The 16052-nt window shown below is 43.8% G+C and overlaps 1 protein-coding gene across 1 annotated transcript in view; it reads right to left on the bottom strand.

Annotated features, from left to right (window-relative positions):
- The window catches only part of KLHL29 (kelch like family member 29), a 1048894-nt gene that overhangs the window by 411174 nt on the left and 621668 nt on the right, over positions 1 to 16052 (bottom strand). The window lies entirely within an intron of this gene.

Below are 16052 nucleotides of genomic sequence, written 5' to 3'. Positions count from 1 at the left end.
ATGTAACTAACGTTGTTTAATTGTATGAAATATTAATCAATTGCCTTCCTTCCCAGTTTCTAGCGCTGCTTCGGTCCACTTCTGGCCCACATGACCTGAAATCAAACTAGCCGCCGCCTCACATGGGTGATTATATCTGGACTGGAAGTCACTTTCTCAAGGTAAGTCTATGAAGTCTTGTTCTGAGACTGAGGACCTAATTCATCAAGGTCATGCTCTTGCCAGTCTTGATGAGAGGGCGCATTGGATCCACATCTCCTAATGAATCAAGCGCGTCTAAAAAGTGACGAATGCCTACATGCACCTCACCACAAATCTTACTCTTGCCAGCGAGTGGAGTAAGATTTCTGAAGTAAGGAGTATCACAGTTTGTCATGAATAAAACGAGCCGTTGCATACTGCCGGGCAAAATGGGCATGTAAAAGCCAAAAGTCACAAAATTTTGGTGGCTTTTAAAAAAACCATTTACTCCAGAATTCCGGCATAGTCAAATTGATGAATCAGGGGCCTAAGTTTTCGGAGTCTTCTTATACTGTGTGGGGCGACGCTGATTCTAATGCGAGCAGACAAAACTGAACAAAGGTTTCATGGGACAGAAGAGGTGCGGAGCAGCGCTGGAAACGGGTGAAGACGGCAATCAATAAATAATTTAATGCACTTACACTACCTAATTAGGAGGGCTTAGGAAAAAAACCTGAACCATTTCCCAAGTTGCGATCTTATCTTATATATAAGACGTATCAAATGTGCTGTAGGCAGTAGATTGAATGCAAATGTATAATAAAGCATACAGAACTTTAATATTGCAAGAAGGATGAAAAATAAACATGCCGCGTAAATTTGATTCTAGGTGATGTCATTAGTCCTATAACTGAATAAGGCAGAGCGTAACGTTCCACATTTAATATTACATTTGTACCCAAATTCCTATTTCTAATGCACGTCGAGAGCAGTAAACACGTCGTCCGGGGCTGAGAACATAAGATATATTAGATCTGTCAGAGATTAATAATGCTACCCTATATCATTATATGAACAGCTGAGGCTCCAACGTCACACTGAGACATAACTGTTCCTCCGCACTTCTACGCTGACAACAATGGGAAGGCGATGCAACCAAGCAATTCATTACAAGGCGGCTCCGTACATACAGGCAGAGCTCTATTAGTTATTCATTCGCTCTAGTATGTTATGACAACTCCTCGGGGGATGCTGTATAAAGCCTCAACAGGTTTATTCTTGGCGTATTGACAAGGAATGGCAAAAAAAAGTTTTGTGCATCAATATATGTGCATAATTCATGTAGAATATTGGACTGTAAGGAATTATAGAAATGGAGAAACGCATTGGGATACAATGGAGGAAAGAAAAAATTTAAACGTATCATCCATATCTGAAGTTGTTCCTTGTAGTTCTGCTTTTATTGCTAGGTGGCGCAACACTTTCAATGTGGATCAAACTAGAGAAGTCCTCTTGTGGCTTGTGGGTTAGTTCCTCAACATTGTTGTCTCACTAAATCCCTGCTCTGAGCCTTGGTGGATCTACACACTATTTAAACCCTACCTCCCTGCTTCTAGCTGCCAGTTATAGGTGTTACTGATTCTGGTTCACTTCTTTGCACTGCTCAGACACCCAGGGGGCTCTGCGTAAGTTCAGATCCCTATAAAGAGGTTAAAGGGTGTAGGCTAGATGGAGCGGCCTGCACAAAGCCTCTCCATGGAAGACTTCCAATGACTGTGCTCTCTTACAATTAAAGATTAATTTGTACTCTAGTGGGGACACAATAGAAGTGGTTTAATCATGGGTGTAAATAAATGGGGAAATTAAAATTTAAGATACAAACGAAAAGCAGAAATGCCGACCTGATTTTTTTAATTTTTGAAAAATAAACCGCATATATTGCAAATCCTTAATTAATTTTTTTGTCTTTTTTTTTACTGAAAAAAGATTGAAGACAAGGACTCTCAGAAAAAGTTTTATTTACTCTCCTCATTAGGGTACACAATAAAGAAACTTTATTGAGAAATCGAAATTGCTGATATCAATTTTTCTAAGGGACATTACATGGGAGAAGAGCCGCAAAAGGAAATGGTAATGTTTTTAAAAAAGCTACAGCTTTGCAGAGAAAACAAGCCAGAATCCATCTCTGATAAACAGACCAAGGTTAGTCCCCGATGACTTCTCCCCATCCCACCCACTCTCCATGACTCCATATGCATAGGGTGAGACCTGTAAGTCTAAGAGAGCAAAATAGGGAGAAGCTGCTGGGGACCGGCCTTGTGACCCAAGACACATAGCTAAAAGTTATTAAACAAGAATAAAGTCACTTTGAAACATCTGAAAATTTTTGCGCAGCACAAAATCGTGTGAAAATTTTGAGGGTTTTAGCATTAGTTTTGCCTAGCTCCATCAATATAAGCAGAGCTACATCGAAAACTGGGGGTGACATTATGGTGTTCCTCACTCCTTGGTTGGGGTAAGATTTGTTGCGAGGTGCACTTCCTAATGAGACAGCAGCGTACCGATCCTGATAAATCGGGGCCATAGTCACTGGCCAGCTTTTCCAAGTATCTTTTCTCTGAAATGCTGCTGCGTTTCATAGGGCTGCCGGGTATCAGACACCAACCGATCAAACATTGATGACCTATACCAAGGATAGGTCATGATGATTGAAAAAGTAGTGGACAACCTCTTTAAGAGAAGGCTCCATTAGGTTATGATTTTGGAGGCAAAGTCATGGACATTGGGCAGACAACAATGGCAAAAGTTTTTCACATTGATTTTATTTAGACTTTTCAACTTTATTAGATTTAACCTCTTTTCTCAATCTCGACAATTCACAAGAGCCTCACTGTCTGGACGCACTAATGAAAAAGTGCCAGATCCGGATATCAACAATAAAGCATGGAGGACATGAAGGGTCACATCCTCGTAAACTTTATAAACAACAACAGAAAGAGACGGACAGAAAGTGACCAATAAAATTAATTTATACTTTTGTTCTCAGCATCAAAACTATTTTATTAGAAGTTCATTGGAGTAAAGCGCAAGGCTGTGCCGGCTCATCTCTGTTTTTCAATTACCCCACGGTGTTTATGATTGACAGCTTAATGCGGTAATATAGCGTAAGCGCAGACTTGTCAACCTGCTATCTTTTGTTTTTTAACAGCCACGAAATCTTGTATGGCATCCAGGTTGTAAATTCTAATTCACTCAGCAAAACCCACTCTTTGTTCTGCTGAATCTGTGTTTTTACCCATCCATAACAGCATTGCAAGGTCTGTCGTATTTTACCTCACACGGATGTGAGCCATATAGAGGAGAAGAAAGTAGGTTATCGAATAAATGTGAAATTAAAGTGAAGCTTCAGATCACTTTGCTGTCACCACCTCCAACACTAACCTTGACCACATCCCAAAATGATCTGGTTAAGTGAATGAAGTTGTCTAAAAAAAATTTTGGTAAAATTTTACCATAAAAACACCACTAAAATCATCACTAACACCCATCATAAACTTGTTTTTATGTAGCATCAGACCCAACAGGAAAATGGACTCATCTGTAACTACTAACCCTGCTTTCTTGAAAGCCACTAGCAAATAGGCAATGTCCTACAGGTAGAAAACCATCTTATGTCTATGGTAAGGATTTAGTTACTTAATTAAAAAGTACTCAGACTCAATTCAATGTATATGGGACTAGTTGGACATACGGTCGTGGCCAAAAGTTTTGAGATTGACCCAAATTTTGGTTTTCACAAAGTTTGCTACTTCGGTGGTTTTAGGTTTTTTAGTCAGACGATTCTACGGTTATTGAAATACAATTATCTTTATTTCATAAGTTTTTAAACTTTTTTCACAAATGTATAAAGTTTATGCAATATTTACAGAGTTGACCCTAATTTTTGAGACTTTTTTCCTTCGCCCTGGTAGCTGGAAATCAACTTCTGGTCCACATCCTGGATGACTGCCATCCATTCTTGTCTAATCAGTGCTTGGAGTTTATCACAGTTTTTGTTTGTCCACCCACTTTTTGAGAATTGACCACATTTTAAGGCTTAGGTTATGTTCACACATAAGTAAGATGTAGTTTGCAAGAGAAAGCCTCTTCAGGTGTCCATGTGGTTCTTGATCAGCTTTTCGGATCTGATCAGGTTCATGAAGACAGTTTTATGACGCGGTGTTGAAAATGTTTTTGAAGCATTGTTCCTATCTTTTGACTAATCATCATCATCAAATAGGTGACAAATCACTTTTTTTCCCTTAAAATTTTTTTCTAAACCTTGTTAGAAAAAAAGACTCCTTGTACAAACAGCAAAGTAGATTTTCACTGAATCAATGAGAATTTTAAGTGGCTCTTGAAGTAGATGTGGTTCAAAAAACAAATCAAAGGGTATATTGAAAAAAAAAATGAGCAGGATTTTGAAGCAGATCTGCTCCAAATTCCACATAAAAAAGTGCTTCAAATACTCCTTGAATACTTTTCCTATTGTTTTCAATGGTAAATCCACTTTGCTATTTATAGAGCGAGTTCTTTTTTTCTCCAAATAAGGTTTTGAAAACCTCACTGCGGGGAAAAAAAAAGTGACATTTCACTGCTTTGAGGCACATTCCTTGTGGAATCTGCTCCAAACTTGAGACTGTCAAGTCACAAGGCTGCAAAACTGCATTCAAAACATTCAAAAGAGAAGTTAAAGTGGTTTCTGATGCGGCTTTTAGAGCAAATCCGCTTCAAAATCGGGTCAAAAACTCCATGTAAAAATACACTTTGGGCCCAATTTACCAGAACTGGAGAGTGACTCTTAATGAATTTGGCACAATTTTTGCACCGCCAAAAGAAATGGATACACTTCACACTTTTGTGGCATAAGTTATGAAGTTATTTACTCCCAGATAAGTTTTTACCAATTTTCCAAAAGTTGGCAGAACTTGACGGAAAACAGTATTACACCAGAATTGTGGGAGCCTAAGCGTATAACCCAGGTAATCATTGCTCCATTTTGAATCCAAATATATAGCTTTTAAAATCTCAGAATACTCCTTGAAAAATTATCCCAGCTGAGAATTTTGGCCCCATTGTATCTAGTCCAGAGTCTCCTGCTGATTGCCTCCATCCAGATTCGATCTCAGAGCTCCTGACACATTGCCGTTCACAGGCCGGGGCTTTAATCCCAAGGCAGCTGGATCACGACTTGTACCGCCAAGTGTTTCTGCTCCTGTATAAGACATTCGGCTTCTGACACCAACAGAAAAATAAATAAATGTGTGTATAAGTCACTGTAACGGTGAACACATTACCGCGCCATTACATAGGAAGCCATTACCTGACAGGCAGACCCCTTCTTGTTCGAAATCTTTCGTGATGCAAAAACCACAAATACTTCTTGACAGAAGCTCAAAAACTGACAGCGTCTTGACCTGCAGGGTTTCAGAATCCATGTTTTTAATGCGACTGTCACTTACAGAATAGCAGTTTTTTTCCTCTTGTTGGTTTATTGTATATTTTATTGTAGCGGACAGGCGCATGCTGGTTCACTAACTTAATATATTACGGCCAAAATAGCAGTGCTGATCCATGCGAGATAATATGGTGCATAAATATTGTCACATCGAGTCCTAGAGACCTCAATCTACTGTACGTTATCTGTAATGAAATCTGCCAAGATAGGTGATCCCGAGACGGGCGAACTACAGATGGTCAGACTACTGATGTCGGGACTAAGGATGTGCAAACTGAAGATGTACGGACTACGGGCGGCCAGACTACCAATGTGAGGACTACGGATGTGCGGACTACGGATGTGCGGACTACAGATGTGCGGACTACAGATGTGCGGACTACAGATGTGCGGACTACGGATGTGCGGACTACAGATGTGCGGACTACAGATGTGCGGACTACAGATGTGCGGACTACAGATGTGCGGACTACAGATGTGCGGACTACGGATGTGTGAACTACGGATGTGTGGACTACGAACTGCGAATGAACAAACTACAGATGTACGGACTATGGATGATCAGACTACATATGTGCAAACTACAGTTGTACAGACTATGGATGTGTGGACTAGAGATGTGCGTACTATGGATGCACGGATTACAGGTTTTCAGACCAATGATGTGTGGATTACTGATGTTTGGACTATGGATATGCGGACTACTGATGTGCAGACTACTGATGTACAGACTATGGATGTGTGGACTCCAAATGTGCGGACTACAGATGTGCAGACTACAGACTACGGGTGGTCAGACTACCGATGTGTGGACTATGGATGTGCAGACTACGGATGTGTGAAGTACGACTGCGTGAACTACGGATGTGCGAAGTAAGGATGTGCGGACTACGGATGTGCGGACTACGGGTGGTCAGACTACTGATGTGTGGACTACTGATGTGTGGACGATGGATGTGCGGACTACAGACTGCGGATGTACAGACAACTGATGTGTGGACTACGGATGATCAGACTACAGATGTGCGGACTACAGATGTACAGACTATGGATGTGCGGACTGGAGATATGCGGACTAGGGATGTGCGCAGACTACGAGTGGTCAGACTACTGATGTGCGGACTACAGTTGTACAGACTACAGATGTGAGGACTACAGTTGTACAGACTATGGATGTGCGGACTACAGATGTACAGACTATGGAAGTGCGGACTACACATGTACAGACTATGGATGTGCGGACTACAGATGTACAGACTATGGATGTGCGGACTAGAGATATGCGGACTAGGGATGTGCGCAGACTACGAGTGGTCAGAATACTGATGTGCGGACTATGGATGTGTGGACTACTGATGTGCAGATTACGGATGTACAGATGTGCGGACTACGGATATATGGAGTACGGGTGGTCAGACTACCGAAGTGCGGACTACTGATGTGTAGACTATGAATCTGCGGACTACGGATGTACAGACTAAAGCGGTCGGACTACTGATGTGCGGACTACAGATGTGTGAAGTGTACGACTGTGTGAACTACGGATGCGTGAACTACGGATGTACGGACTACGGGTGGTCAGACTACTGATGTGTGGACTACAGATGTGCAAACTACGGTGGTCAGACTACTGATGTGTGGACTACGGATGTGAGGACTATGGGTGGTCAGACTACACGGATGTGCGGACTACGGGTGGTCAGACTACTGATGTGTGGACTATGGATGTGCGGACTATGGATATATGGACTACAGATGTGCAGACCACGGGTGATCAGACTACCAATGTGTGGACTATTGATGTGTGGACTATGGATGCGCGGACTACGGATGTATGGACTACGGGTGGTCAGACTACCGATGTGCGGACTACAGATGTGTGGACTACAGATGTGTGAAGTACGAATGTGTGAACCACAAATGTGTGAACTACGGATGTGTGACCTATGGATGTACGGACTACGGATGTGCAGATTACAGATGTACAGACTACGGATGTGTGGACTACGGATGTGTGGACTATGGATGTGCAGACTATGGATGTGCGGACTTTGGATGTGCGGATAACAGATGTATGGACTACGGGTGGTTAGACTACCAATGTGTGGACGATGGTCAGACTACAGATATGCGGACTAAAAATGGGCGGACTACGGATGTGCGGACTATGGATGGTCAAACTACGTATGTCCGGACTATGGATGTGCAGATTACGGACTACAAATGTGCAGACTACGGATGTGTTGACTAAATATGTGTCAAGCTTTACCATTCTACAAATTACGTTTATTACTCCAATTGTCCTTTTGGAAGTGCATTGAGCTGCAGGATGGTTTGCTGGTAAAAGGGGAAAAAAATCTCTTAAATCTTCTGCCTGAGCAAGTGTGAACGAGCTGAGTGTGACCTGAGCGTAAGTGCGAACTGTGGTAAGTGTGTGACTTGTGATTCAGTGACTTTGGATTCAGGGAGTTTCCAAGGGAGGTATTACTGAATTACTGTTATATTTTATTAATACTCTTTATTTATTTTTACTTATCTTTTCTGTCTGGTGAAATCCTCATTAGGATGTGCTCCACCATTGCCAATGTCATCCAGTGTACGTCTTGCCGCATGTATGAAATCCCTGAACAGCCGGTCGAGGGTGCATACTGCTGTGCGAGATGTGAGCACGTTGTGCATTTGGAAGCCCAGATACTGGAACTAAATGTGCAGCTGGCAACACTGAGATCCATAGACAATATGGAAAGGAGTCTTCTGCTCACTGAGCAGACGCTCAATGGGATAGATGAGGGGGGGGATGCTAGGTTGGAGCTGCAGGACAGTGAAGCAGCTAGCTGGGTGACAGTTAGAAGGCGGGGTAGAGGGAAGAGCGCCAGGGAGGCTAGTCCTCATCTGGCACACCCCAATAAGTTTGCTAATTTGGCAGATGAGGGGGGTGTCAGTACAGGAGTAGCACTGCTGCAGCAAGGCATGTCCTCTGAAAGCCGGAGGAGTGTCTGCTCCAGTAAGGGGCGAAATAGGAGAGCAGGGCAGGCCAGACAGGTTCTGGTAGTGGGGGACTCAATTATTAGGGGAACAGATAGGGCAATCTGTCACAAAGACAGGGATCGTCGAACGGTGTGCTGCCTACCTGTTGCTCGAGTCCAACACATCGCTGATTGGGTTTACAGATTTCTGGGAGGGGCTGGTGCAGATCCAGCGGTCATGGTGCACACTGGCACAAATGACAAAGTTAGAGGTAGGTGGAAGGTCCTTAAAGATGATTTCAGGGAATTAGGCTGGTTTCACATTTGCGTTTTTTAGCGCTGGAAAAAAACGCATACCTGCGCATGCGTTTTTTCCCCTATATTTAACATGGGTGCGCATACCTGCGCGCTGGTAAGCGCATGTATGCGATTTTCATGCGCTGCGTTTTTTTGGGGTGTGCATTGGTATTTTCCAGACGCAGCATGTTGCATTTTTTGGCCCTTGAAAAAAGCGCATGCGCACGTATGCGCACGTTTTGCGCTAAAAATGGCCATTATAGCCTATGGATGCGCATACGTGCGCACTGGCATGCGCAGGTATGCGTTTTTTTAGCGCTGCGTTTTTTTGGTGGTGTCCACTTGTTGTCCTAGTTATAATCTTCTAAAGTCAAAAAAAAAAAGTCTATATAAAGGAGGTGCCTGCCAAAACTCTGCCACTACTACACTGACAGATTGAAGAGCAGACATTCAACCAAGAACCCATTATATCAGCGAAGAATGTGAGTATATTACATTATATGCCTGTCCTTTTAAATTATGTATGTACTAATGATTTTTATTATTTTTACATGCAGTATGTCTTCAGAATCAGAGTATTCCCCATCGCGGCAGGAATTGGCGCAAGCAGACCGTGAGGTGATTATTTTTGTGCATCTGGTAAGTATATCTGCTGCTTCTCCAAATCTCTTACGTTTTTTTCAACTTTTTTAAGACATCGTCATCATCCTCTTCTGTGGACGGGACTAGTGAGGGCGAAGAGCAGGAGCAGCGAAGCCAAGTCCCGGTGGTGATACGGAATGTAAGTATCAAATGATTTGTAATGTTCTTTATTTTTTATCTTCTATTTTTACTCTTTTTTATGTTTCTTTTTTTGTAACTTTTTATTCAATTTAAATTGGATTATTCTAATGAATGTGTTTTGTCTAGGTTCCACAACGAGATGAAGACGTGTACCTGGATAATGAGCAGCTCATCAGCCTGGTCCAGGAGCGTTCGCCGTTGTGGGACAGCCGTGACCGGCTGCACAAGGACATTGTGGTGACCCGGCGGCTATGGAATGAGGTGGCCGCAGCGTTGATGGATGGCTGGGACAGCGCCACAGCATCCTCCAAAAAGGCGTTTAGTGAGTATTTCCCTGCTCTGTATTGTGCCGCAGTGACTGTTGTCCTTGACGGCACTGTTGGGTTTCGTGCTAGGTGTATTCTAGCAGGAAACCCAACAGTGTCATCGGGGTCTACAGTGACTGCTTTGAGTATTGTATTGCTACATTGTGCCGCAGTGACTGTTGTCCTTGACGGCACTGTTGGGTTTCGTGCTAGGTGTATTCTAGCAGGAAACCCAACAGTGTCATCGTGGTCTACAGTGACTGCTTTGAGTATTGTATTGCTACATTGTGCCGCAGTGACTGTTGTCCTTGACGGCACTGTTGGGTTTCGTGCTAGGTGTATTCTAGCAGGAAACCCAACAGTGTCATCGTGGTCTACAGTGACTGCTTTGAGTATTGTATTGCTACATTGTGCCGCAGTGACTGTTGTCCTTGACGGCACTGTTGGGTTTCGTGCTAGGTGTATTCTAGCAGGAAACCCAAAAGTGTCATCGGGGTCTACAGTGACTGCTTTGAGTATTGTATTGCTACATTGTGCCGCAGTGACTGTTGTCCTTGACGGCACTGTTGGGTTTCGTGCTAGGTGTATTCTAGCAGGAAACCCAACAGTGTCATCGGGGTCTACAGTGACTGCTTTGAGTATTGTATTGCTACATTGTGCCACAGTGACTGTTGTCCTTGACGGCACTGTTGGGTTTCGTGCTAGGTGTATTCTAGCAGGAAACCCAACAGTGTCATCGGGGTCTACAGTGACTGCTTTGAGTATTGTATTGCTACATTGTGCCGCAGTGACTGTTGTCCTTGACGGCACTGTTGGGTTTCGTGCTAGGTGTATTCTAGCAGGAAACCCAACAGTGTCATCGGGGTCTACAGTGACTGCTTTGAGTATTGTATTGCTACATTGTGCCGCAGTGACTGTTGTCCTTGACGGCACTGTTGGGTTTCGTGCTAGGTGTATTCTAGCAGGAAACCCAAAAGTGTCATCGGGGTCTACAGTGACTGCTTTGAGTATTGTATTGCTACATTGTGCCGCAGTGACTGTTGTCCTTGACGGCACTGTTGGGTTTCGTGCTAGGTGTATTCTAGCAGGAAACCCAACAGTGTCATCGGGGTCTACAGTGACTGCTTTGAGTATTGTATTGCTACATTGTGCCGCAGTGACTGTTGTCCTTGACGGCACTGTTGGGTTTCGTGCTAGGTGTATTCTAGCAGGAAACCCAACAGTGTCATCGGGGTCTACAGTGACTGCTTTGAGTATTGTATTGCTACATTGTGCCGCAGTGACTGTTGTCCTTGACGACACTGTTGGGTTTCGTGCTAGGTGTATTCTAGCAGGAAACCCAACAGTGTCATCGGGGTCTACAGTGACTGCTTTGAGTATTGTATTGCTACATTGTGCCGCAGTGACTGTTGTCCTTGACGGCACTGTTTTTTTTTTATCAACAGTGGACAAAGTCCGAACACGTTGGCGTTCGATCAAGGACCGCTTCAACAGTGATGTTCGTGCTGAGGGCCAGGTTCGCAGTGGATCTGCGTCAAGGACCAGAACTAGATACCGTCACTATAACGCGTTGCAGTTCCTAAGACCGGTCCTTGCCACGAGATCGTAAGTATTATAAATTTTGGGTTTTTATTTTTATTAATCTGTGTTTTTCTAATCCACAGCTGATGCTTCTTGTAAAGGCATGGTAGTAATGATTTTCCTTTCTTCAACAGCACCTGGAGCAGCACCCTGCAACCTGGCCCTGGAGCGGTCCTTCCTCGGACGTCCTCTGACCCGTCCCAGCCATCCGACAGCCAGGAAGCACCTTGCAGGTCAACCACACACACAGCTGGTGACCAGGAAGCTGGGCCATCAGGTGTTCCCCTGTCCCAGGTCTCTGCCACTGGTTATGCGTGCACTACCCGCCAGCGGCAGAGGGCCTTGGACAGGAATGTCTTGCCCGAGTTTATGCATTTGAGCGAGACATTTAATTCCAGCCTCAAGTCACTGTTCGACAGAGTTGAAAGCGGTTTTGCACTCATGGAACGTGGTTTTAACCACTTTGAACACCGCTTCAATTCTGTAGAACAGCGCCTTGACCGTCTGGAGGCCGACCTCAACAGACCAGCACACCATTTTTTTAGTAAGATTGAAAAGGGCATGGCGGAACACCTTAGTCCTGATCAACAGCTGAATGTGCTGCAGGCCTGCAACAATGCTTTCTTGCAGGCTATGCAGCATAATCGGTACGGTCAGCAGTCAGTGGTGTCCTTTCCACCTGTGCCACCATTGACTCGCTTCACCTCACTACCGACTTGTGCTGCATACCACTGCACGGACACCTCTATTCAAAGCCAGGACACCCACCGTTACACCACCACAAGTCTGAGTGCAGCTGGTCACTTCACCGACACCACCATGGCAAGCGCTGCTCCTGTCTGGAGCACCACCGCCACTCCCATGCATGCGTGGAGCTCAGCCACCACTAGGCAAACATGGAACAGCCCTGCCGCTACAACAACGTGTAGTAGCCCTGCCACCACCACTCTGCAAACCTGGACCATCACTGCCGCCACCAGTCCTCCTGCAAGGACGAGCACTGACAACGAAGAGCAGCAGCAGCAGCCACCTCAGCAGCAGCTCCAGCCACCTCATCAGCAGCCACCTCAGCAGCAGCAGCAGCCACCTCAGCAGCAGCAGCCACCTCAGCAGCAGCTGCAACCACCTCAGCAGCAGCTGCAACCACCTCAGCAGCAGCAGCCACCTCAGCAGCAGCCGCCACCTCAGCAGCAGCCGCCACCTCAGCAGCAGCAGCCGCCACCTCAGCAGCAGCAGCAGCCACACCTGCAGACGGGGGACCTACACTCAATATTTGCCCCTACTTCAAGGCGAAATCCATCAAGGCGGGCATTGGGCCAAAGTCGGTCCAGGCACACAAGCCTACGGCGACATGCCATTACAACTAATGTACCTGAACAGATTTCCTCTCCTCCAAGTGTTCCTAGTTTGATTCCCTTAACTGGACTACCTTCCCCCACAAGTTTTGTTGCCCCTTCCCCTCAAACACCGTCTTCAACAGCAAGTGTTGCATATTCCCTGCACACCCCCAAATTGAAACCATCTGCCCCCAAACGCCGGAAAAAATAATTTTTTGGTTTATTTTTGTGATAAAAAATAAATTTACATTTGTGGTTCACCATTACTAAGTTTCATTAATGTTGTTTGCGCCGCTCACACACACTGATGGGTAAATACATGTTAAAAACCAACCCAAGGCCTAGTATAGTCATATGTGAAATAACACGGACTAGTATAGTCATACCAAGGCCTAGTGTAATAACTCGAGTTTTACCAACTTGGATCTGGTTTCATGAAAAACAAACTGTTGAAACTTGTCTTAAAAATAAGTTTCTTTCTAGTTTCACCAGTTTGTTTTTTGTGAAACAAGATGCTAGTTGTTAAAAATCGAGTTATTACAGTAGGCCTTGGTATGACTATACTAGGCCGTGGTATTTCACATATGACTATACTAGTAGGCCCAAGGCCTACTATACTCATATTTGAAATACCACGGCCTAGTATAGTCATTCCAAGGCCTAGTGTAATAACTCTAGTTTTACCAACTAGAATCTGGTTTCATGAAAAACAAACTGTTGAAACTTGTATAAAAAATAAGTTTCTTTCTAGTTTCACCAGTTTGTTTTTTGTGAAAAAAGATGCTAGTTGTTAAAAATCGAGTTATTACAGTAGGCCTTGGTATGACTATACTAGGCCGTGGTATTTCACATATGACTATACTAGTAGGCCCAAGGCCTACTATACTCATATTTGAAATACCACGGCCTAGTATAGTCATTCCAAGGCCTAGTGTAATAACTCTAGTTTTACCAACTAGAATCTGGTTTCATGAAAAACAAACTGTTGAAACTTATAAGTTTCTTTCTAGTTTCACCAGTTTGTTTTTTGTGAAACAAGATGCTAGTTGTTAAAAATCGAGTTATTACAGTAGGCCTTGGTATGACTATACTAGGTCGTGGTATTTCACATATGACTATACTAGTAGGCCCAAGGCCTACTATACTCATATTTGAAATACCACGGCCTAGTATAGTCATTCAAAGGCCTAGTGTAATAACTTGTAAGTTGGAATGGAGCAGATTACATTCATCCACTCAATGCTGACTTGTATTCCCCATGGACTTTCATTGGGGTTGGGTTTTGAGGGTTGTGTTTTGAGAAAATCACATACTTTGTTTTCAACTAGTTGCACAATTTTCTCTTGAAAAAAAATGGTTTCCTGATTCATGGCCTGCAGCTTTGCTCGTTCCAATATATTTCACGCAGACTAGCAATGCTGCATTTTAACTCATATGTGTATTTACCTGCCCAGGTGTGTGAACATCAAAAAATTCAGTTATACATGGGAAGTTTTTTATTAAATTGGAGTTTCAAAAATATAGTGCACTCAGTAATGGTATCAAATAAGGTTTTTTATTACCATAAACAAACAAAAACATTACACCATTTCATCTTGCCAGTGCACCCGTCCTACATCAGAAATAAAGTAGGCCGCAAATTGGTCCCTCATTTGGCCAACTTCAACGGATGACCTGAGAGTGTGCTGAGTGAATTCAGGCAATGGGTTAGGAGCATCATCGTCCAGTTCAAAGGTCGGGTGCTCTTTAGCCATCACAAAGTTATGTAGAACCACACAGGCCTTCACCACCTCATCGACTGTTTCAAGTTTAAGATTAATGGCCGTGCCCAGAATTCGCCATCTGGAAACAAGAATCCCAAAAGCACACTCGACAGTTCTTCTGGCCCTGGTCAGCCTGTAATTAAATATTTTTTTGGTGTGGTCCAAGTCCCGGCTGGAGTAGGGTTTCAGTAAGTTTCCGCACATTTGAAAAGCCTCATCGCCAACCATTACAAAGGGCAGTGGCGGAGCTTCGGTGTGAGGAAGAGGCCGTGGCATAGGGAAATTAAATTGGTTGCCATACAACCTCCGGCCCATGTCTGAGTTTTTAAAAGCCTGTGAGTCATTACCACGGCCAAATGCTCCAATGTCCACTGCTACAAACATACATCCGGCATCCGCAATCGCAATGAGTACTATTGAAAAGTACTTTTTGTAATTATAGTACTCAGATCCCGTTCTTTGGGGTTTGATGATCCGTATGTGTTTACCATCAACAGCTCCCAAACAGTTGGGAAAATTGCATACTGTCCAGAATTTGTCAGCAATTTCCATCCACTTTTCAGCGGTGGGCAGGGGCATAAATTCTGGGCAAAGAACATTCCAGAGAGCCCGGCAGGTGTCAGCAACAATTCCAGACAAGGTAGAGATTCCAATACGGTACTGGAAGTGTAGTGAAGATAGGGTTTCTCCAGTCGCCAGGAATCTGTGAACAGACAAAGAAGTAAAATTAATATTTATGTATATTATTTTAAAAAACTATAAAATAAAATATTAGTACATTCACGAAAACTAATTACCCACGGTTTTGAATACTAAATTTAAAAAAAACCCATCAGACCGCACCCCTTGGTTTTTAAAACATACCGTAATGTCACCAGTAGCCGTTCCTCAGGAGGAATCGCACGACGGAGCTGTGTGTCCTGTCTCCGGATGGATTGTTGGACACGAGCAAGCAAATCCATGAAACTTTCGTGGGACATCCTGATATAATCTGTAAATTTCTCCGGGTTTGCCTGTAGCTCGCTGTAGAGGGTGTGGTATGCCCCACGGCTCTCCCGGAGTTCAACAATCGGATGTATCCACATACGCCGCCGTCTTCGCTGCCTCTCTCTCTTCCTTTGTTCATGGCAAGCAACTGCATACGCCTGAGCCATCGCGATGTCCAAATCCAAGTTGAAGTGAAAACTCTTCCAGCGCAGATCCATGGTCACGAGAAGAATCAAGCAAATGTGAAGAATACTGTAGACAGGGTCTATATATTAACATACCACACCCACAATGAAGTCCCATTGGTCTTGTGTGTTGTTGAATGGTTGTTTTTTCATTTTTGTGGGGTTTTTCCAAAATCTGTAAAAAAACGCAAATGCACAAAAAACGCATACAAACGCGCAAAAACGCTGCGTTTTTTTCCTGCATGCGCATAAAAATGCTTGAAAAAAACGCAGCGTTTGTATGCATTTGTATGAGTTTTTTTAATGCGTTTTTTTGCGGGAAAAACGCGGTGCAAAAAAAAGCAAGTGTGAAACTAGCCTTAGGCTGTAAGCTTAAAGCAAGGACCTCCA

The sequence above is a fragment of the Dendrobates tinctorius genome, unplaced genomic scaffold (genome assembly GCF_039654945.1).
Source record: "Dendrobates tinctorius isolate UK_male_01 unplaced genomic scaffold, ASM3965494v1 ptg000021l, whole genome shotgun sequence".
Classification (NCBI taxonomy): Eukaryota; Metazoa; Chordata; class Amphibia; order Anura; family Dendrobatidae; genus Dendrobates; species Dendrobates tinctorius.
This window is presented reverse-complemented; position numbering and strand designations above follow the sequence as displayed.